The following is a 20342-nucleotide window of genomic DNA, read 5'->3' as shown; positions in this document are numbered from 1 at the left end:
TCCGGGCAGGTGTTGGGCCGTCATGGCAGGTGTGGGACTGTCCGGGCAGGTGTTGGGCCGTCATGGCAAGTGTGGGACTGTCCGGGCAGGTGTTGGGCAGTCATGGCAGGTGTGGGACTGTCAGGGCAGGTGCTGGGCCGTCATGGCGTGTGGGACTGTCAGGGAAGGTGTGGGGCTGTCATGGCAGGTGTTGGGCCGTCATGGCAGGTGTGGGACTGTCCGGGTAGGTGTGGGGCTGTCAGGGTAAGTGTGGGACTGTCAGGGTAGGTGTTGGGCGGTCAGGACAGGTGTGGGACTGTCAGGGCAGATGTTGGGCCGTCATGGCAGGTGTGGGACTGTCCGGGCAGGTGTTGGGCCGTCATGGCAGGTGTGGGACTGTCCGGGCAGGTGTTGGGCCGTCATGGCAGGTGTGGGACTGTCAGGGCAGGTGCTGGGCCGTCATGGCAGGTGTGGGACTGTCAGGGAGGGTGTGGGATCGTCTGGGTTGGTATGGGGCTGTCAGGGCAGGTGTGGGGTCATCAGGGCAGGTGTGGGACCATCAGGGCAGGATTGGGGCCATCAGAGTGTAGTGCGGCGACTATGCCTGATGAACGAGCCTCCGATAACCCACTTAGCCAGCGGGGTACCTCTTTGGCCGACTCGGTAAGGAGTGGCTCTCCCGTCACGCTGGTCGCGGTTTCAATCCCAGGCAGCCGGGGAATACCCTCTCCTTGTTGTGATTAATTTCTCGTGTGTTTCGATACAGCCAGAGAACGTGTGGGACCGAGAGTAATAGAAAAAGAGAATAGAAAATCTCTTCATTAAAAGAGCAGGCGTGTGCATGGGAGCCGTCAGGGCAGGTGTGTTGCCGTCATGGACTCATGGGGGCCTTCCTGTGGTCAGGGGCCGTCTGTCTTGCCCATAATTCCGCCCCAACCTTACCTATGACACACACCCGTGTAATGCATTGTGCTGCCAAAACATGTGTGTGTATTGTACGTAGGAGATGACGACCCCCCAACCTTACCCTTATACCCGTATAATGCACTGCACTGCCAGATTCGTGTTGCCTTGGGTACCTGGCTATACAGTAACCAGCAGATAACATTATTTCGTCTGATGTGGAAATAAATTTACAATAGGTGCACCTAACATTGGGATCTTTCCGGTTATACGAACTATCGATTTTTTGGGTATTTTTACATTTTTTCAATGTATTTTTTTCCGTAGAATCCTAAAATGACAATTTTTTTTTGGAGAAACCAATAGGTAAAAAGTTATTCAACTTTAAAGTTATTTATTCCCTATGTAATACTGAAGAAATGCTAACTTTCATTTTTCCTCTCTTTCAGGTCAAAAATCAGCTAACCTAACCTAACCTAACCTAACCTAAACTAACCTAACCTAACCTAACCTAACCTAACCTAAACTAACCTAACCTAACCATCAAAGAATGTATGTCTTACATTTGATAAAAGAAAGGAAAAATAAAAGTTTGCATTTCTTCAGTAATGCATAGGAAATAAATAACTTTAAAGTTGAATAACCTTTTATCTATCCATTTCTCCAAAAAACCAATGTTATTTTCGGATTCTACGTAAAAAATACATTGGAAAAATGCAAAAAAAAAATAAAAAGTCGATAGTTCGTATAACCGGAAAGACCCTAACATTGTAATGCGGGGAAAACTGAGAAATCAATAACCCGTAATAACTGATGTGTTGCTTGTGAATCAAGTGGTTACGAACCGCAAGACAGACAGACGAACCAGTGGAGCTGTGGCGTGACTACGCCTCAGCCGAAGGTGCCGAGTGATCGATCATTAGTTAGTTTTTTTTACGGAGGAGGGACGTGCAGAATTTTTCACCTGTATTAAGTGAGAGAACCAGTTGCTTCGGAACTCTTTCTGAGCTGGTGGAACAGGCCAATTGTATGTTAACTAAACCACTGATAAATGCGTTCACTAGCCTCTGGCTAGCCCGCGGGCAGTGGGGGGAAGTGAGAAGCCAACGGTGTGAGCGACTCTCCCTCACACATCGTCTCGACCTTACCCCACAGGTACGTTGAGCCCAGCTCCTAGGGACCAAACTTGTTAGTGTGTTATCTTGATACAATGTTAATGTTACTTATAAGAGTTGAATGACACACCATCGATCTCGACCTCACCCCCACAGGTACTGACTGTGCTGGTAACTCGATCACTTGTTGTGTCATTATAGAGTATGTGAAGATTCCCTTTTGTGTTGGCTTATGATCACCCCCCTGGTATCTTAACCTCACACGAGTACCTTAATTGCCCCCATGATCATCTTTGGGAACACATATCGGTGGTTGAAGGGAGATATTTTCTTGTATAATTATGCACCATTGAAACTTGATTAGGGAAGTTTTGTTAGCTATGGCCAGGACTATATACATATATTTTATGAAATTATCTGTGATGAGTATGCCCTTGCATGGTAATTGGAATGATGAGTTGTAATCAGTATTGTAAAGTAACTCGGTAAAAGCTCGCTACCATTACCAACAGAACAATAGAGTTGTCAATAGCATTGTTAATTAATTTCAGTAAGCTCGCTACCATTACCAAAAGAATGTGAATAAACTTCATCATAAATTAACCTTGTGTTGCGAACCCTAACAACTATGAAGCACACTTGATAGTAAGATAATAAAAAGAGAGGATCGAAGCTGAAGGCAAGACAACTTTACCAAATGTGGGGTACAAACTTAGCGGAGGGACTGTTTTTGGGCGCCATTAAAGGTGAGAGGTGAAGCCACTGCTCCTGCCTGTAACTCTGAGGTCGGCCGCCATAGATTGACGGATTGGTGACCTTTCCATGATTCCACATGTTTACACTTAACGCTATTAGCTAGCCACCATTATGATATTTGGGAAAACCGAGCCGATTATCATCGTGTTGATGAGACATTGCTGCTTATCATCATTACAAATTTATTGCACTTAGGTATACCTACAATAAAATAATAAGAAAAAATTATGGTAGTGTATAAACATTTTTGTTCACTTTTTTTGCTTCAACTCCTTGTCATTCAGACCAGCAAGCGTAGACCTGTACAGTCTCACAAAGCTTTAAACCATAATTAAGAGTTGCTGGAAGGCTGAATCAGACATACAGTACCACTACCACCATCCTCGCTGTTTCTAGAACGACACTCGATCTGTACGAGTTGTATTTATATGTACAGAGTGTCGTTCTAGAAACAGCGAGGATGGTGGTGATCTATGTTTAATTCAGCTTTCCAGCAACTCTTAATGTGTTAAAAAGCTTTGTGAGACTGTACAGGTCTACACTTACTGGTCGGAGCATGCGCAGTTCACGAGAGACCAGTGTTTGTAAACAAAAGCGCCAGCTTTTGACGATGGGACACCAAATAACACAACACCGGGTGCCTTCAATACCATGGCATGCTCACAAACGAATATGGAAAATCAAATTTGAGGCAGTGAATAATCATTTTGGGGGCAAAGTTAAATGATTTTGCTCTTTAATATATTCCTTTTTTGAGTAACATAAAAAATAACCTAGTGTTTTAATTTTGATGATCTAAGTATGAAATCTCTTCACCGAAGATATTTCATGTTCCGAAGTTTTTTCATACAACACCGGGCCACGCATGCACAGTAGGGAGACAACGTTTTTTTTTTTTCTGAGGCGGAAAAAAGTAGCGATTATTGCTAGTTTGCTTACAAAAGTAACGAAGATACCGATATATATTTAAATAAGTAGCGGATGGCCGATAACCCGACTTTGTTATCAGTGATAAAGTATCGAGATAACTTATCACGATAACGCCCACCTATGATCACTACTAATTCCTGTATCTAAGTCATTGATATAAATAATAAACAAAAGTGGCCCTAATACCAAACCTTGTGGGACCCCACTCGTAACACATCCCCAGTCAGATCTTTTACCATTGATTTGCACTCTTTGCTTCCTATTGCTAAGCCACGCCTTGACCCAGCTCAAAACTTTACCCTCTACTCCATGAGCCTGTAATTTAAGCAACAGTCGTTGGTGAGGAACTTTGTCAAACGCTTTACTAAAATCAAGATAGATTACATCATAATTTTCATCTCTGTCAACTGCCTCAAATACTTTATTGTAGAAGGACAAGAGATTGGTGAGGCATGACCTACCTTTTGTGAACCCATGCTGCAAGTCGTGAATTAAGCTATGTTTCTCTAAATGCTCCCGAATGTTCCTGGCTATTATGGACTCCAGCATCTTGCCTATAACCGATGTTAAGCTAATTGGGCGATAGTTTGAAGCAACTGACCTGTCCCCCTTTTTAAAAATCGGCGTCACATTAGCTACTTTCCATAGGCTCGGCACATAGCCAGTATTTACCGACATTTTAAAGATGTCGGTTAGTGGGTCACTGAGTACATTACCTAATTCCTTTAATACCCTCGGAAATATCCCGTTAGGACCTGGCGACTTGTTCTTCTTAAGCTTATCTATCTCATCCTGAACTACTTGCCTGGTAATGATTATATCCCTCAACTTATCGCCATCCCCGCCCTCGTACACCTGAACCCTTTCCGGTATAGTCGTTCGATCCTCCGGTGTGAATACTGAAAGGAAGTAGTCGTTCAACAATGTGCTCATATTTTCGTAATTTTCTACTAGCTCCCCTGTTTGTTTTCAGCGGTCCAATTTTCTCCCGTTTTTTTGTTCTATACATCTGAAAGAAGCCCTTAGGATTACTTTCCGCCTCATTTGGTACTTTGATCTCATAGTTCCTTTTTGCTATCCTGGTGTTTTTCTTAACTAATCTAGATAGTTCGACGTACCGGCCCCTGAGATGTGTTTCACCATTCTTTATTTTCTGATAAATTCCCTTCTTTAACCCAATCTCGTGTTTTAGTCCACGAGTCATCCACTTAGGATCATTGTTTTCTTTTCTAAGTGTTCACTGTGGTATATGCTGTCCTTGCCCCTCTACTATTACTCTAACTAAATTATTGTAAGACATTTCTACCTGGTTCTCCTGGCTCTCCAATCTGCAGTTCTGGCCCTCATGAATTCCTGAATTATCCCAGTTTACCCTTTCAAGATGTCTTCGAAGCCCCTTGTAATTTGCTCTTCTGAAATCTGGCACTAACACTGGGTTTGGTTCGCTGGTTACCGCCATAGCTGGGCACGATAACAGAAAACCTTATTCCCGATAACTGATAATGAAAAACCTTAACGGCGATAACCGATATTCGTTAACTAGAGACACAAATATAGGCGATAACCGATACCCGATATAAATCCACAATTCCGATACTAGCTAGCGATAAGTCCGATAGGCAAAAACGATACTATATTGATATTTCAGATAGAACATTGATGAATTCAAATTTTCGTTATCTGTATTTTAGGAAACTTACAGAACCTTAAAACCACACGTTGACACGTACATATGGACGGTAATACTAGAAATGAATTGAATTTGTGTTATTTGGCGTCCCCACTGTCAAAATTGTTTACACTGGTCTCTCTCATGAATGGTGCATGCTCAGACTAGCGTAGACCTGTACAGTCTCACAAAGCTTTTAAATTGTAATAAAGAGTTGCTGGAAGGCTGAATCAGACATATATTACCTTGTCCTCGCTGTTACTAGAACGGCACTCTGTACGAGTTGTATTTATATGTACAGAGTGTACGTCGTTCTAGAAACAGCGAGGATGGTGGTACTGTATGTTTGATTCAGCTTTCCAACAACCCTTAATGGGTAAAAAAAACATTGAGACTGTACAGGTCTAAACTTAATGGTCTGAGCATGCGCAGTTCACGAGATCTCGACCAGTGTTTGTAAACAAAAGCGCCAGCTTTTGACGATGGGACACCAAATAACACAACACCGGGTGCCTTCAATACCATGGCATGGTCACAAACGAATATGGAATATCAAATTTGAGGCAGTGAATAATCATTTTGGGGGCAAAGTTAAATGATTTTTCTCTATGATATATTGATTTTTGAGTAGCATAAAAAAATAACCTAGTGTTTTAATTTTCATGATCTAAGTATGAACTCTCATCACCGAAGATATTTCATACCCCGAAGTTTTTTCATACAACACCGGGCCACGCATGCGCAGTAGGGAGGAGACAACGTTTTTTTCTGAGAGGCTGAAAAAAAGTAGCGATTATAGCTAGTTTGGTTACAAAAGTAACGAAGATACCGATATATATTTAAATAAGTAGCGGATGGTCGATAATCCGATTTTGTTATCTGCGATAAAGTATCGCGATAACGCCCAGCTATGGTTACCGCCCAGTCTAAGCTAAAACAAACCGTTCTGTGGTCACTATTTCCTAACTCTCCGCCCACCTCCAACTCACGTAGCAAGTTCCCATTATTGGTTAGGACTAAGTCTAATATGTTATCTCCTCTGGTAGGCTCAGTAACTACCTGCTTAAGGAAATTATCTTGTATAACTTCAAGAAAGTCCTCGGCTTCCAGGTCACCCACTAGGTCTTCCCCGTCTATATTCCTATAAATAAAGTCCCCCATTACGCAGACATTTCTACCCCTACTCGCCCTGCCAATCTCCTGTAGAAATATACTCGTGTCCTGCCTGTTAAGGCTGGGTGGCCTGTACATAACTCCTAGAGTTAGTTTTTCTTTCCCTTTGTAAACGTCCACCCAAACTGATTCTGAATCCATGTTAGTTTTGACTGAATTGTCAACTAAACATTTAAGTGAGTCTTTCACATATAGCGCAACTCCGCCCCCCTTTCTGCCCCTTCTGTCTTTGTGAAACATCTGATAACCTGTTATTTCAAATTCTGATCTAAAATTTCTATTGGCAGTGTCTATCCATGTCTCAGTGATCGCTATTATGTCAAAATTTTCTGAACAAGCTTCACCCCTTAGTAAGTCTATCTTGTTTCTGAGGCTCCTGCTGTTAGTATAGAAGATTCTTAGCCCGCCCTCTGTTACTCCCCTATAATTACTTCTAAGCTGCCTGGTTATATTATGAGCTAGATGTCCTCTTCCATTACTCCTCCCATTGCTCCCATTACTCCTTCCCCCCTTGCCTATACTAAAAAATCCCTCAGGGTACCAAGTGCTCGCTCAAGGGAGTCTGAGAGAGCCTCAACACCCTTGAACGTCAAGTGTATCCTGTCACGGGCGTAGAGGGCATCGTTGCCAAAGAAGAGGTCCCAATTGTCGACGAACAGCCACCCATTGCGCTCGCAGTGCTCAGCAAGTCTGCTGTTCACTGCTATCGCCCTGGACAGCCATCCATCGCCATGGCAGGACGCCACACACTACTGGCGACCCACCAGCGTCACGTATCCTGCCTAACAATTCTCTAAAACGCCTGAGAAGGTCCTCGCTTGGCACACGAGAAACCGTTTCCGCCACAGCTGAGAAAGACAATGGGGTTCGATCCCTCGCTTGCCATACACGCCTCAATCCTGTCTGATGTATGGCCCATCCCTGCCCCTGGGAAACACACCCTCGTCCTGTTCTTATCCTTGGAGCAAAAATACCTGTCAACATAACGAACTTGACTATCACCAACAACAAGAACCCGACGGTCACAGAAACTCACAGAAAAATTCCGGAAGAGGCTAAAAAAGCCTGTGTCTCCGGTCTCTGTGTCTCCGTTCGGGTGGTCTCCGTGGTCGAGTTGTCTGGACCCGTGCCCAATATCAATGGCTACCATGTGCTCAAGTTTTTGTCTCTGTGATCTCCATGCCTTATCCAACCTATTTTCAAAGGTTTTAACTGATGGTGCACTCACTACTGCTTCAGGGAGGCCGTTCCAGATATCCACCACTCTATTACAGAATGAATATTTTCTTATATCTAACCTGGCACGTTGTTTATATATCTTCTTACTATGTCCCCGTGTAGCTTGATAATTTTGATCCATGAAGAGGTTGCATATGTCACTGTCGTACACTCCATTCATGATCTTGAACAATTCTATCATATCACCTCTTGATCGTCTGTATGACAGGGTTGGGAGGCCTAATTTCTGTAGTGGTTCTGGATATGACAAGTTCTTCAAGGTTGGTACCAATTTGGTGGCTCTTCTTTGAACTGCCTCCACTGCCTAAGTGTCCATCTGCTTGCTTGGGGACCAGGCTTGGTTTGCATACTCTAGGTGTGGTCGAACTAAGGCAATAAACAATAACTTGAGTTCTGACTCATCCAGTGTCACAAATGTACGTCGGATCAGTCCGACCAATCCGTTAACCTTATTGATTTTCCTTGCACGGTGTTCTTTAAACTTCAGCTCGCAATCAGTCCAAACTCCCAGGTCCTTTTCCACTGTGATGTCCCTTAGCTCCTCCCTCATGTTGCATGTGACCTTTTCTTCATTTGATGTTCCTAGCCTCATAGCACTGCACTTTTCAGGGTGGAACTCCAACAACCACTTCCCCGACCAATGTTGCATCCTGTAGAGATCTTCCTGCAGGCTAACACAGTCCTCTCTCTTACCAGTTTGTCTGAAGACCTTTGTATCGTCAGCGTACAAAAATAATTCGCTGTTGAGTACTACATCTGGTAGATCATTTATGTACATAATGAACAACAGTGGTCCAAGCACTGAGCCTTGGGGCACTCCACTAGTAACCATTTGCCAGTCTGATTCTTCTCCATTTACTATAACTCTGTGTTTTCTCTGTCAAGAATGCTGCTATCCAGTTTAAAATGTTGCCCCTGAATATCTTCCTGAGTGGCGGGGAAATTATTCCCTTCACCTCTTTTATCACCCGCGGGTGCAACCCCTCTGGGCCTGGAGACTTATGACGTTGCATTTTATCGATCACTCTTTCTATAGCATCACATGTAAATCCTATGACTGGTAAGGGAGGAACATTCTTAATATCAACGTTGGGTGTCATCCCATCAGGTTCCTCGGTAAAAACAGTACTATAGAAGTTCGCCAGCACCCTCTCTTTTTTGTTCGTCGCTTTGTGTTTTGGCTGTTTTTTCAGTATTCGTATAAAGGTCACATTCGCCCACTGATGACTTAGTCTTTGACTGTACGTACTTCCAGAATATCTTAGGGTTTGTTTGGACATTCTGAGCAATGGTCTTCTCGGTGTCCTTAATAGCATTTATAGTCTCCTTTGTAATTTGATTACTTAATCTCCGGTAATCCTCTTGCATTTGTATATATTCACTTGACCCATGTATGCCACCATCCTGCATTCTTCTCAATCTATTCCAATATCGTTTTTTCTTCTTGATCTTTGGCCACAGTCTTCTGTTTATTTCCAAGCCTTTATTTGTCCTCTTCCTGAGTGTATCTTTACCTCTGAATTCCCTTTGAGGAATACACACTTTGACAGCCTCTAGTAACTTCGGCTTAAATCTCCTCCACATTTCATGTATGTCGTAAGTATCAAGGTATACGTCCCAATCAATTGATAACAGTCCTTTTAATTGATCAAAATCCGCTTTTTCATAAAGATAAATTTTACTTTTGCACTTCCTGTCCTGTGATTCTATATCACATTTACAACCAACACATCCGTGGTCACTCTTCCCAAGTGGGCTTGTTATCTCTAAGTCCCTCAACGTTGTGTCATCATCAGTGAATACCAGAGCTAATATGTTCCCAGCACAGGTCCCTCTGAATCTGGTGATCTCCTGTATGTGCTGAGTGTAAAAACAATCCCGGACCTTTTCTAGGAGACTCAGGCTAAGGCTGTCCTCCCCAGATTTGCATGTTAAGTGTCCCCATTCTGTATTAGGCAAGTTGATATCTCCAACAATAATTTTGTGCCTTGCACTGTATTCGCTGGTTTCTTGTAGTAACTTCAGTATTTTCTCGTTATTTTCATTATCACTGCTTGGGCTCCTATAAATAGACGTGAACAATAGTTCCTCATTTTTTCATTTGATCTTAACTGCTATATACTTGCAAGCTTCCTCTTTCATCTGGATAATGTCATAGGCTATATCCTTATTTATATATACTAACAGTCCTCTTCCCTTATCCTCAAGTGCTAGATTTTTTCCAATGCTCTCATACCCTTCAAAGTTATTATACTCCGCAATGTCTCTATCAAAACGATGATTTTTTGGTTTGACTTCCTGTAACGCTATCACATGAGGGGGTGTCTGTAACTCTTCAACTTTTGCTCCCAGCTCCACTATCTTATCATTAGTTAATACATCGACATTACAAAGTAACACATGAAAGTCTTTTTTACTTGACCCAGATGTACATATTTTATTTTGGATTATGCTTGTGGTTCCTCTATCTCCTTCCTCCACCTTTTTACCTTCAGTATATGCCGGTTCCAGGGACTTCCTCTTCATCATCGTTCATCATTTCATCGACGCCTGCTCCTAGGAGCTCCCACCAGGGGATGGCCACGGCAGAAGAGCTTTCAACTTTCTCTCTCCAGACACTCCCTCCTTGCTTGCTCAAAGTTTCTCAAAGATCTTTCCCCCCTCTCCCCAACGTACTCTTGTACCCTATCCCTCCATTTCGCTGGAGGTCGTCCTCTAGCATTCCCTCCCTCTATCTCACTCACATACACCCTTCTGGTCATCTTACTCTCCTCCATTCGCTCCATGTGGCCAAACCACTTTAAGGTCTGTCGCTTCACTTCTTCCACCACTCCACACTTCTTCCCTTCACCCCTGTGACACATTCCAAAATGCTCTTACTCACTTTCATTACTCATTCCATCCATTCTACTCACACCACAAGCACTCCTCAAATAACTCATTTCCATTGCCTGCACTCTAGACCTCTGACTTTCATTCCAGGCCCATGTTTCACTTGCATATGTGAGGGTTGGTACTATTATTGTATTTCTCAAATCCCCCTTTACCTCCATGCTCACACTTCTGCCATTCATGATTCGTCCCAAAGACCCTACCACCCTTCTTCCTTGCAATGCCCTTTCTCTTATCTCTCCCTCCATACCACCATGCTTACACATAACTGATCCAAGGTACTTAAACTCATTGACCTCCTCCATTTCTTCACCATTCAGAATTATTTTGCATTTTTTTTCACATTCAATTCCCACTCTATATGGGCATACAAAATCTACAACCTCACTTCTACTTCGCTCACAAACCATCACTTTACTTCTGTTGACATTTACTTTCAGCTTTCTCCTATTACAGACACTATAAAAAACATTGACCAAAACTACATAGTAGTTTCCCGAATCTTTCTCCTCGACGTTTTTCTTTCCAGCATTTGCTCTGAGTTCCTTCTCTCTTTTCCTTTCCTCAATGGTCATATCATGAGACACACCAACCTTCCTAAATATTTCACCTTTGGCATCTCATAATCCTTTCTTTCAAGGATCCTCTCAGAGTCACCACTATGCGCCTCGGTAGGCTACTCTGTTCTGTTTCTCCCTTGTATCTTCCAATTCGTCTTATCTCCTCAATATCACTGTCCAAACATGTCAAGCCCATCTCACTGCATAATTCTATGAAAATTAGCTTGTCATGCTCAATTTTTTCAGACCTAATTGCCAAGTTCATGCCCTCTTTCACCTTCTCTAGGATACCATACAAGACAATGTTGTTTTTCCTGTCTAATCTATTTTTTACTTGATTGGTAGTTTTATCCAACAGTTCTTTACCATTATGAGCATTGAGGAGCCCAAAAGCAGTAGCTCCTTCAGTACTAGACCCACTGCAAACCTTTGATGCCTCTGTCTTCAAGACATCCGGCTTTTGCCAAATCTTCCTTCACCTCTGCACTCACTTTGTTCCAGGGGTGGATGCAAGGGGGGGAGGCCAAAAAATCTTTGCCCCCCCCCCCAGAAAATCTCGAGTGTATGTGGACAGTCGGTACATAACTGACTCGCTTATAATGTGCTGCAACTATAATACGGAATGTGTCGTCGGCTGTAGGCATATGCAGGTGCGGATACGGGGGTGTGGAGCTAGATGGCCCGGGTGCCCCCCAAAAAAATATTAGGATAACTAAAATATTTGAAATACCCATGAATTGAGAAAACATAAAATATATTTAAGATACCCCTAAAAAGCTAGAGAGCTGGGGAGCGAAGCCGGCCGCCGCTAGATAGCTCTGGACGCTGTCCTCCAAACTTTAAAAAAATTCCTCCTCTATGGTTCCTTGGGCTTTGCTATGCGGTGGTGGACAGGATGCTCAGACAAGATTTAAATTTTTTCAGTGTCTGATGTAATTTTTCACTCCTGCAGGGCCAGGGCACAACGGGCATGTGCCCAGGGCCCCGCGCTCTTATGGCCCCGCACTCATCTAACAATCTATATACTCGTACAGGGCCGTAGTACGCCGTTCCTAGGGGAGGCTGGGGTGTCTTACGACCCCCCATCTGCTAATATGTCCACTTTCTGAGAGAGTCAAAACGAAAACTGGTACCTTTCTGTTGCATTTCTGGAGAACTCAGGATTTTCTTTATTTATTTTCAGTATTTGAGTTCCGGAATCATATATTGAATATTATAGAGCAAGATTTAAAGGCCTAGGAAAAAATCTGTGTGACCTCATTCCTCACATGCAAGCAGAAAGTGAATTTTAGTGCAGGCCACTATCATCATTCGGCACTTGGAAGAGGAAACAAGGGAAGACTTCCTTGCCTTTGTGCGTGCTCATGACCTCACCGGTAAAGGTTTAGCCTGGCTCCTTTTGTGCACCGTTGAAGACCTCGGATTGAACATGGCCAAGTGCAGGGGACTTGGTTTCGATGGAGCAAGTGCCATGGTGGGAACATTCAAAGGGTGTGCCGCAGTACTCATGAGGAAGTACACCCTGGCCAAGCCAATCCACTGCTTTAGCCACCGGCAGAATCTTGTACTGACGAAGGCGTGTGACGTCAAGGAAGTGAAGATCGCTCTTCAAACACTGACCCAGGTGTACAACACTGACCCAGGTGTACAACCTGACCCAGGTGTACAACTTCGTTCATTCTTCAAATATGCGCTCTCTCCGCTTCACTGAGGTTGTCAAGCTTACCTCGGCCAAGCGCGAAACGCTTGTTCCCCTGTGCCCCACCAGGTGGATTGAGAGGCATGACAGAATGATGGTTTTCGTTGAATTTCTGCCTGTCATCGCTGTTTTTCTCGAGGAGGAACTTGACGCCACCGCTGGGCTCCTTCTCATCGCCATACATGTTTCCTGCTTTCTCGTTGGACTGGTTGTAGTGGAGTGTATATTGGCACATACTCTCGAGCCGAGCCAAACTTAAGAGGAAAGATGGCGACCTGGTGTCAGCCGATGCCGTGGCATCGAGACCATTTTTGCCAAGTTCAGAGCAGATGCGGAGAATCATTTTCACGACGTGTTCACGAAAGCGGAAGAGCTTTTGGTCGAGGCAGGGCCGAGAGAATACAGGGTCCGCGCAAGGAGCCACCAAAAACTCCACCGGGCCGCGCAGGTCGTGACGTCACAGGGTGCGTGCAGGGAAGAGTCCGAGGTGGCTGCCGCGGCCAGTCTGGGTTCAACCAAGGAGACTATAGAACAGGAGAGGGGGCCTCTATGGGAGACCGTGGGTGGGTGTTGGTGTATGTCGGTTGCAATAGATGGCGCAGGAGCAGCTTTGTTTACATTCAGGCGCCTCCTCCCCTTAAGACCCACCCCCAACCCCTAGAACCAATCAGCAGTGTTGCTACATGGGATCAAGCAGCAAATGTTGCTACTTTTTTTCTTTAGTCTGGTTATATCCCATTTTAAATTAAAAAAAATAAAGGTAGATAAATATTAAAATGAACAGTAGGAACTATATATACTGTATATATTTACTAGGTAGATATAGCCTGGCTACATGTCATGGGTAATGCTATTATTGTTATATTATTATACCGCAATTATATTACTTTCTCTGCATGTGTGGTTAGATGTGTTTTATGTGTTTAACCTTTCTGTATACATACTGGAATGAACCAAGGAATTGTAGCCCTACTGCCGTTCTTTTAAACTATGTGATCATGTTTTTTCTTCCAAACTCATTGTTTTAGCACGCACGCTGACTCCCATCAGTAATGATGATATATATACATTGAGTCATTGGTTTGTAGGGGGAAAGAGTGGGTGAATATAATTATCTCGGTCTAACTTATACTGTTTATTATATCGCTATTCGCAGCAATATCTTTCTCTGCTCCGATGGCAACGCTGCCTCGTTCAAAAATCATAACACCGCCGCGGCCGCCACGTTTACCAGCCGGAGCCTCAAATCATGTCCCTTTGTGGTGATAAAGAGGACACAGCCTGGTGTGAAGCTACATTTATTACGGAAGGATGCCAGCCGGGGTAAGTGACATATATAAATAATGATAATGTGGAAATTCTAATCATTTTCACGCTGACAACTGTTCTGAATTTGCTAATTGCATGCCTCCCCTCCTTCCGCGGCAAGAGGCCGAATGGCCTACACACGGCAGGTCCAGATTCCTCCCCATTACCACCTGTCAGCCTCGTCCATGTAGCTATCCAGTCTACTCTTAAAACAAGCTATCGTCCCTGCACTCACTATGTGATTGCGGAATCTATTCCATTCCCCCACCACCCTATTATTAAACCAATGCCTGCCCATTTAATTCCCTCCTAAATCTATACTTTTCTAATTTAAGTCAATTACTGCATGTTCTATCTTGCCAAACGTCTTATGCAAAAGTTAACCAGCATCTCCACTCTTTCATCCCTTACACTGATAAACTGGAACAGCCTTCCATTGTCCGCATTTCCTTCTGCCTATAATTTGACCTTCAAGAAGAGTGTATCAAGACTCTACTGTTGTCTGTTTGGGAGCGGTGAGTAGTGGGGCTTTTTTTTCTAGTACGCTTTGTTGCCCTTGAGCTGTCTCCTTTGTTTAAAGAAAATAATAATTAAATAAATGAAAGTTGGCCGTCAATGCTTCCAACACATTTTGGTGACATATCTACAAGTGGCTGGTGACTGTAAGCATCTCAGCAACCTGCATGCATCTATGCCATTCCTATCATGGTGCATGGAGCAAGCTTCACATAACACTCAGACAGAGACAGTTTAATTATGGTTACATATCAGACTCAGTTTATTGCTCAGTCTATTAGATGCAGTGCTGTTAATATTGTTAGTGGTAGTATTAGTACAATTAATGTATTTATTTTAATTAATTTATCTATTTATTTATTATATTCTTAGTGTTTGAAAATTCCAATACTAGTATTAAGATTAACAAAAATATCAGAAATATATTTACACTCATTAATTATTATTGCTTTTCTTATTATTACTTCCTTCAATGTCCTGGCACTTTGACATCTAGTGCTTTTCCATCTAGCAGCCAAAATTGTGGTCTTTCTCAATGTGTATGCCCTAAGTCTTCATTGGTGTAACTAGCTATATAACATAAAAATCTGCATCTCTCTCTTCTCACCCAGTTGTCCCCGTACATCCTTTCAGTATCCAAAGAATTTCAATTTACATCTTGTAATCACTCAACTAATGCAGTGCAATCCTCATCTCTGTATTTTACCGTGTGGACATACTCTTTCCTTCCATGTTCCACTGTCGTATGTTATTCCACATCTAACACAACCACATCCCAACAGACCCGAACATGTCCGATATCATCCAAGAGAATGTGGCAGCTGAAGGGGCAGAGGCCAAGAAAGAGGCCAAGGATGAAGACATTTAGCCACTCCCCCTGAAGTACATGGCATCATTCAACCCTCTTGGTGAGCTGCAGGAATGTGCTTCCCATTGCAGTGCACCAGCTCCATGTACTGATTTTGGTATGAATACTTCATCTAGTGTTTGTTGATTGTTGTGTTATTAATCTAATTATGACTTCACAAAATAGACTGTGCAAATCACTTAACACATGCCCTGCTCTTTTAAGTTGTAGAATTCCTTCATATGGATGCTGATTTATGTATCCTGAAATGATTGGATATTGATTGTCTTAACATTTTTTTTTTGTCCATGATCATTGAACCATGTTACGGTATGTCCTTGGGTGCAGATCCAGGAAATGAATTTTTGGGAGGACGTCAGACTTTTTGCGGGTGGAAGGAGCATTAGCATTACCGATTAGCCATTCTCGGCAGTCCTGGTCTTGAAAAACTGGTGGAGTGACCTAAATCAATGGATATAACGGCCTGGACTTTGTGCCAAGGCCTTGTTTTAGCCGCAGCGCGCTTTTGAGCTAGTTTTCCTGTATCACTCAGGAACATTGGGGGGGCCTGGGCCCCCCTTTGGATCCACCAATGTAGCCATGTCTTATAATATATCTATCCTTTACAGTCTGATGGTGCATCCTTCTAGGTTGTCAAGTTTTAGTAGCTACTCATGAGAAGTATTCCTTATAATGATCATTGATTTCCAGGTGGTTTGCACTAAAAAAAGTGTCGTGTAACCTGCCGCAAATAATAATGAGCTGTAGTCAACCCTTGCTTTAAAGAACCAATATGGAGGAAGGGGGTGATGTTATATCCAAAAATCTTTTACATCAGAAGTACCCAACCTTTTTGTGTATAATAAACTTTGTTTGTTACATGAACTTAAAAGTTCACAATTTCCATACATGATTCTTTTTTCCTTGTATTTGATGATTAATCCTGACATGTATTTCCATTATCAGTAGGTAATATATAGTAACAAGACAATAATACACATTATAACAATGTATATATTATGGCCCAATGAGTGCACGAGATCATTTACCTTATCAGTGACGCCAAGTCCAGGAGTCCTATCCCTAAATTCTTTGCCCGAATTTGTGACACCAAGTATAATAACTAATTTTAGTGACCATTTGCATCCATTTTTCACTTTGATTAAAAAATTGCCTCTCAACAGGGTGTGAACTTGATGGGGTTGGAGGAAACTCGACTCGGCCATCAAGCTCATCACAATATAGTAAGGAACCTCTTGTTCTCAGTGATAATTTATTCTCTTTAGTTACTATTCCATGTTGTTTTAATCACAACTTATGTGTTGGAAACATTACAGCTTAATAACATACTTCACATCTCTGCATACAAATTGAGTTCAATATTTAACTGTTACACCAGTAGGCTTCATATCTTAAAAAAAGGTATGTAAAAAGGTTGACATTTTGAATGATATATTTAAACTCTTTATGTTTCTATTGCTGTAGTACCATTACGATTAGTCGAGTGATCAGCATATGGGTCTTATGTTTTTGATAGCATAGGTTCAAATTTTGCCATAGGCTGGCAATTGATAGTAACAGTAGTGTCCACAGATACCTACCTGTTTCTTGTTTATCCTGTTCCACTTTAAACCATGACTGGCCAATCTTTGAAGAGGTAGCATAACCTTGAAGTGCCACTAACAAACCTTTGTCCATTCTTCTGATGTGATCCTTTTTTTTTTCCCCCACCTGCCTATAGCGCCGGTAGGTTTTCTTCAGGGGTCTGACGGTCGGCCCAGGCCTGTCATGATGCAGGCAATTTTTTTTATAGTGGCGCCATTTAGTATTGGCTCATGCTGCCGCCCGGAACTCATTCTTGATTCACTTGGATGGTTTAGCAGGGAATTTTTAGATTTTTAGTGTGGCAACACATTGACAAATGTTTTAGTATGGACTGATCATCAAAGATATATATGGTAAATGAGTGCTTGTAGATCTTGACATTATATCTGTCAAGAGTCTCCAGTTGTATCCTCTCCCCCATCTCCTGAAAATATTACTCTTATCAGGCAATCTAAGTGAAGCCTTCCATCGAAGCTGGTGTGCAGACATAATGTCAATGCTTAGATTCACTGTCCGTATAGCACTGAAAATAATGCAATTAGATGCACATATTTTATTAGAATTGTGATTAAATATTTTTCATGTATTTTCAGACATGAAAAGTGAAAATTGCTGCACACAACAGCCTGCTGTCTGCACCGGGAGGCAAGGCAGCTCAAAGCCCAGGCTGTTACAACTCCTGGGCAGTTTTTGCCCAGAGCCAGCAATTTTTTAGGTCCAATAGGGATGGATTTTTTTCTGAGGTCAGGTTCAACATGCTGCAAGATGCCAAGATCTAAGCCTAGTAGGAGATATGGGTTACAAGAGAGGAGGTTTGCTCTGGCCTTATACTATCAAAGTCCAAATGCTAATAGATTTCTAAGCACAGTATTTCACTTGCCTTCAGTTTCAACACTTCACTCATGACTCAGGGGTATTTCAGTAAATGTTGCCTGGAGCAAACAGACTCTGACAGCCCTGCAGCAAAGAGCACAGGCTTTGTCAAAAGAACAGAAACTTCGTGGGATTTGCCATTATTTAGTATTACTCTTGTTACGCCAAAAAAAAATTTCCATATACTTTTCCAAATATTGCAAGTAATGCACCATTGTTAGTCTTGCCTGTTATAAATCAGATCTTGTTCAGTTAACAAGCTTTGGGTGTCTGCCACTTTCCAGTTGTAATGCAAGGAATCATTTATCTTCCCTGCCAGATATCGCATGTAATGCACCGTTGTTGGTTTTGCCTGTTATAAATCAGATCTTGTTCAGCTCACAAGCTTTGAATATCTGCCATTGTTTATTTCAGGTGTAATGCTTGGAAACATTTGTTCTCTTCCCTACCCAACAGTATAAAATGCTTTATTGTGGATTTTGCCTGTTATGTTTAATCTTGTTCAGGTAACAAGCTTTTGATGTCTGCCTTACCTAATAATGTGCTGCAGTGACACTTGGCTTGGTTTCATAATGTGAAATACAGCATGTAATTTCATCACATTAAGTGTCTATCATCACGTGTCTGGCATCATTAATGTGGCTTCCAGGAGTAATCTTGTTTGTATTACAGCATGCAATTTTTTTCTGCTTTATAGGATATACATAATCACATAGGTATGATTTTTTTTTTTTGACAAAATGTAATGGCAGTTGATATTCTTGACTAATGCATCATAAACCTTGTGAAAAATAATGCTTTTTTGAAGGGGGGGGATGGACAGAGAGTGGTTTGTTTGGTTGGCTAGTTCAAGGAGTTTCATATCAAATGATTTTATTACATCCAACTTTAATGTGTGCTAAAAACATATATTTTATTACATCCAGCTTTAATGTGTGGTTCCTACAATAAATGCTACATGTTTACTGATGTAGCCTATGAAATACAAATCACTCTCTGCCCTGTAATTTGTTGTGTCACATACTGCAGCATAACTTTCTTGCTATTTTCTTACACTATGAGTTGCCTTATTTTGTCTCATTTGCTTTTATCATATGTGCCTCCGCTGCATAGTTGTGCCTACTGAGCTTAATATCTTCATGACCCTGACACCAAGGTCAGAGCTTGAGATCATACCGTGTCCTTCATCCCATTTTCACCTCCAGGCTTGGCTGTCTCCCAGGACCACCAAGTTATTGCATTCCATTTAAGACAACTCATGTGTTACCTTCTTGATGTCCTCCATCATGTATTTCAGCATGTTTTATGATGCTTTGCTCTTATATTGATGTGCTTTGCAACATTTTTATACAGTTTTTATTGTATATAATGCACCATTGTTGGTTTTGCCTGTTATAAATCGGGTCATTTTCTGTTAAGAAGCTTCAAGTGTCTCCCATTGTTTATTTCAGTTGTAATGCTTAGAAGCTTTTGTTCTCTGCCCTGTCAAGCAGTATGCAATGCTTGCCATTATCTGGCACTTGTACAGTTAGTATGATATTTTTACTCAGCTAAGAGCATTTTGCAAAAGGTAAAGGTACGGTTGGGGGCATACGCTGTAGCAGCACGTGGCCTCGGTGCTCATCTCTGTAACATTGGCCCTTGAGGCTGTGATGTTAGGGAACCCATTACCCTGGGACACAGGACCAGTGTGACATCCGGGTTACCACAGTTGCAAAGGCATTATAGTAATCTAGCATGTATAGAATGTTGTATGCTTTGCTTGTATTTAAAGCACTGGATATGTTTGCTACACACACACACACACACACATATATATATATATATATATATATATATATATATATATATATATATATATATATATATATATATATATATATATATATATATATATATATATATATATATATATATATATATATATATATATATATATATATATATATATATATATTAACAAATGCTTTCTACACCATATTTTTCCTAAAATAACAAATTGATATAGTGTAGATAATACCTAATAAAACATCAGAACAAATATATTTTTCAAGATCCCATTAGTAAATAATTTTACAATAATGAAAAAAATAAGTAAAGGCTAAGTAAAGGCTGGATAGGGTGCTGTGGCAGGTACTTCAAAAATAGTAAAGCTACCCCTGAAAAGTGACGTTTTTGGTGGGCTGCAATAGATGGCGCTACTTCCGTACGCCCGAGGAATTACTACATACCACTATCTCTCCGTATATAGTCTCTTTGGGTTCAACCGTGGTGGGGT

The 20342-nt window shown here is 41.9% G+C and overlaps 1 protein-coding gene and 1 long non-coding RNA gene across 30 annotated transcripts in view; both read left to right on the top strand.

The window, feature by feature from the left end:
* Positions 1–20342, top strand: part of LOC126984858 (uncharacterized) — a 197801-nt gene that overhangs the window by 64976 nt on the left and 112483 nt on the right. The window lies entirely within an intron of this gene.
* LOC126984866 (uncharacterized) lies at positions 13828–19867 on the top strand. Its single transcript, XR_007738083.1, has 4 exons — positions 13828–14238; positions 15522–15704; positions 16771–16830; positions 17785–19867. It is a non-coding gene; the product is annotated as an uncharacterized LOC126984866 (long non-coding RNA).

The sequence above is a fragment of the Eriocheir sinensis genome, chromosome 57, assembly GCF_024679095.1.
Source record: "Eriocheir sinensis breed Jianghai 21 chromosome 57, ASM2467909v1, whole genome shotgun sequence".
Taxonomy (NCBI): domain Eukaryota; kingdom Metazoa; phylum Arthropoda; class Malacostraca; order Decapoda; family Varunidae; genus Eriocheir; species Eriocheir sinensis.
Note: the sequence above shows the minus strand (reverse complement) of the source record. Positions and strands in the feature narration are given on the sequence as shown.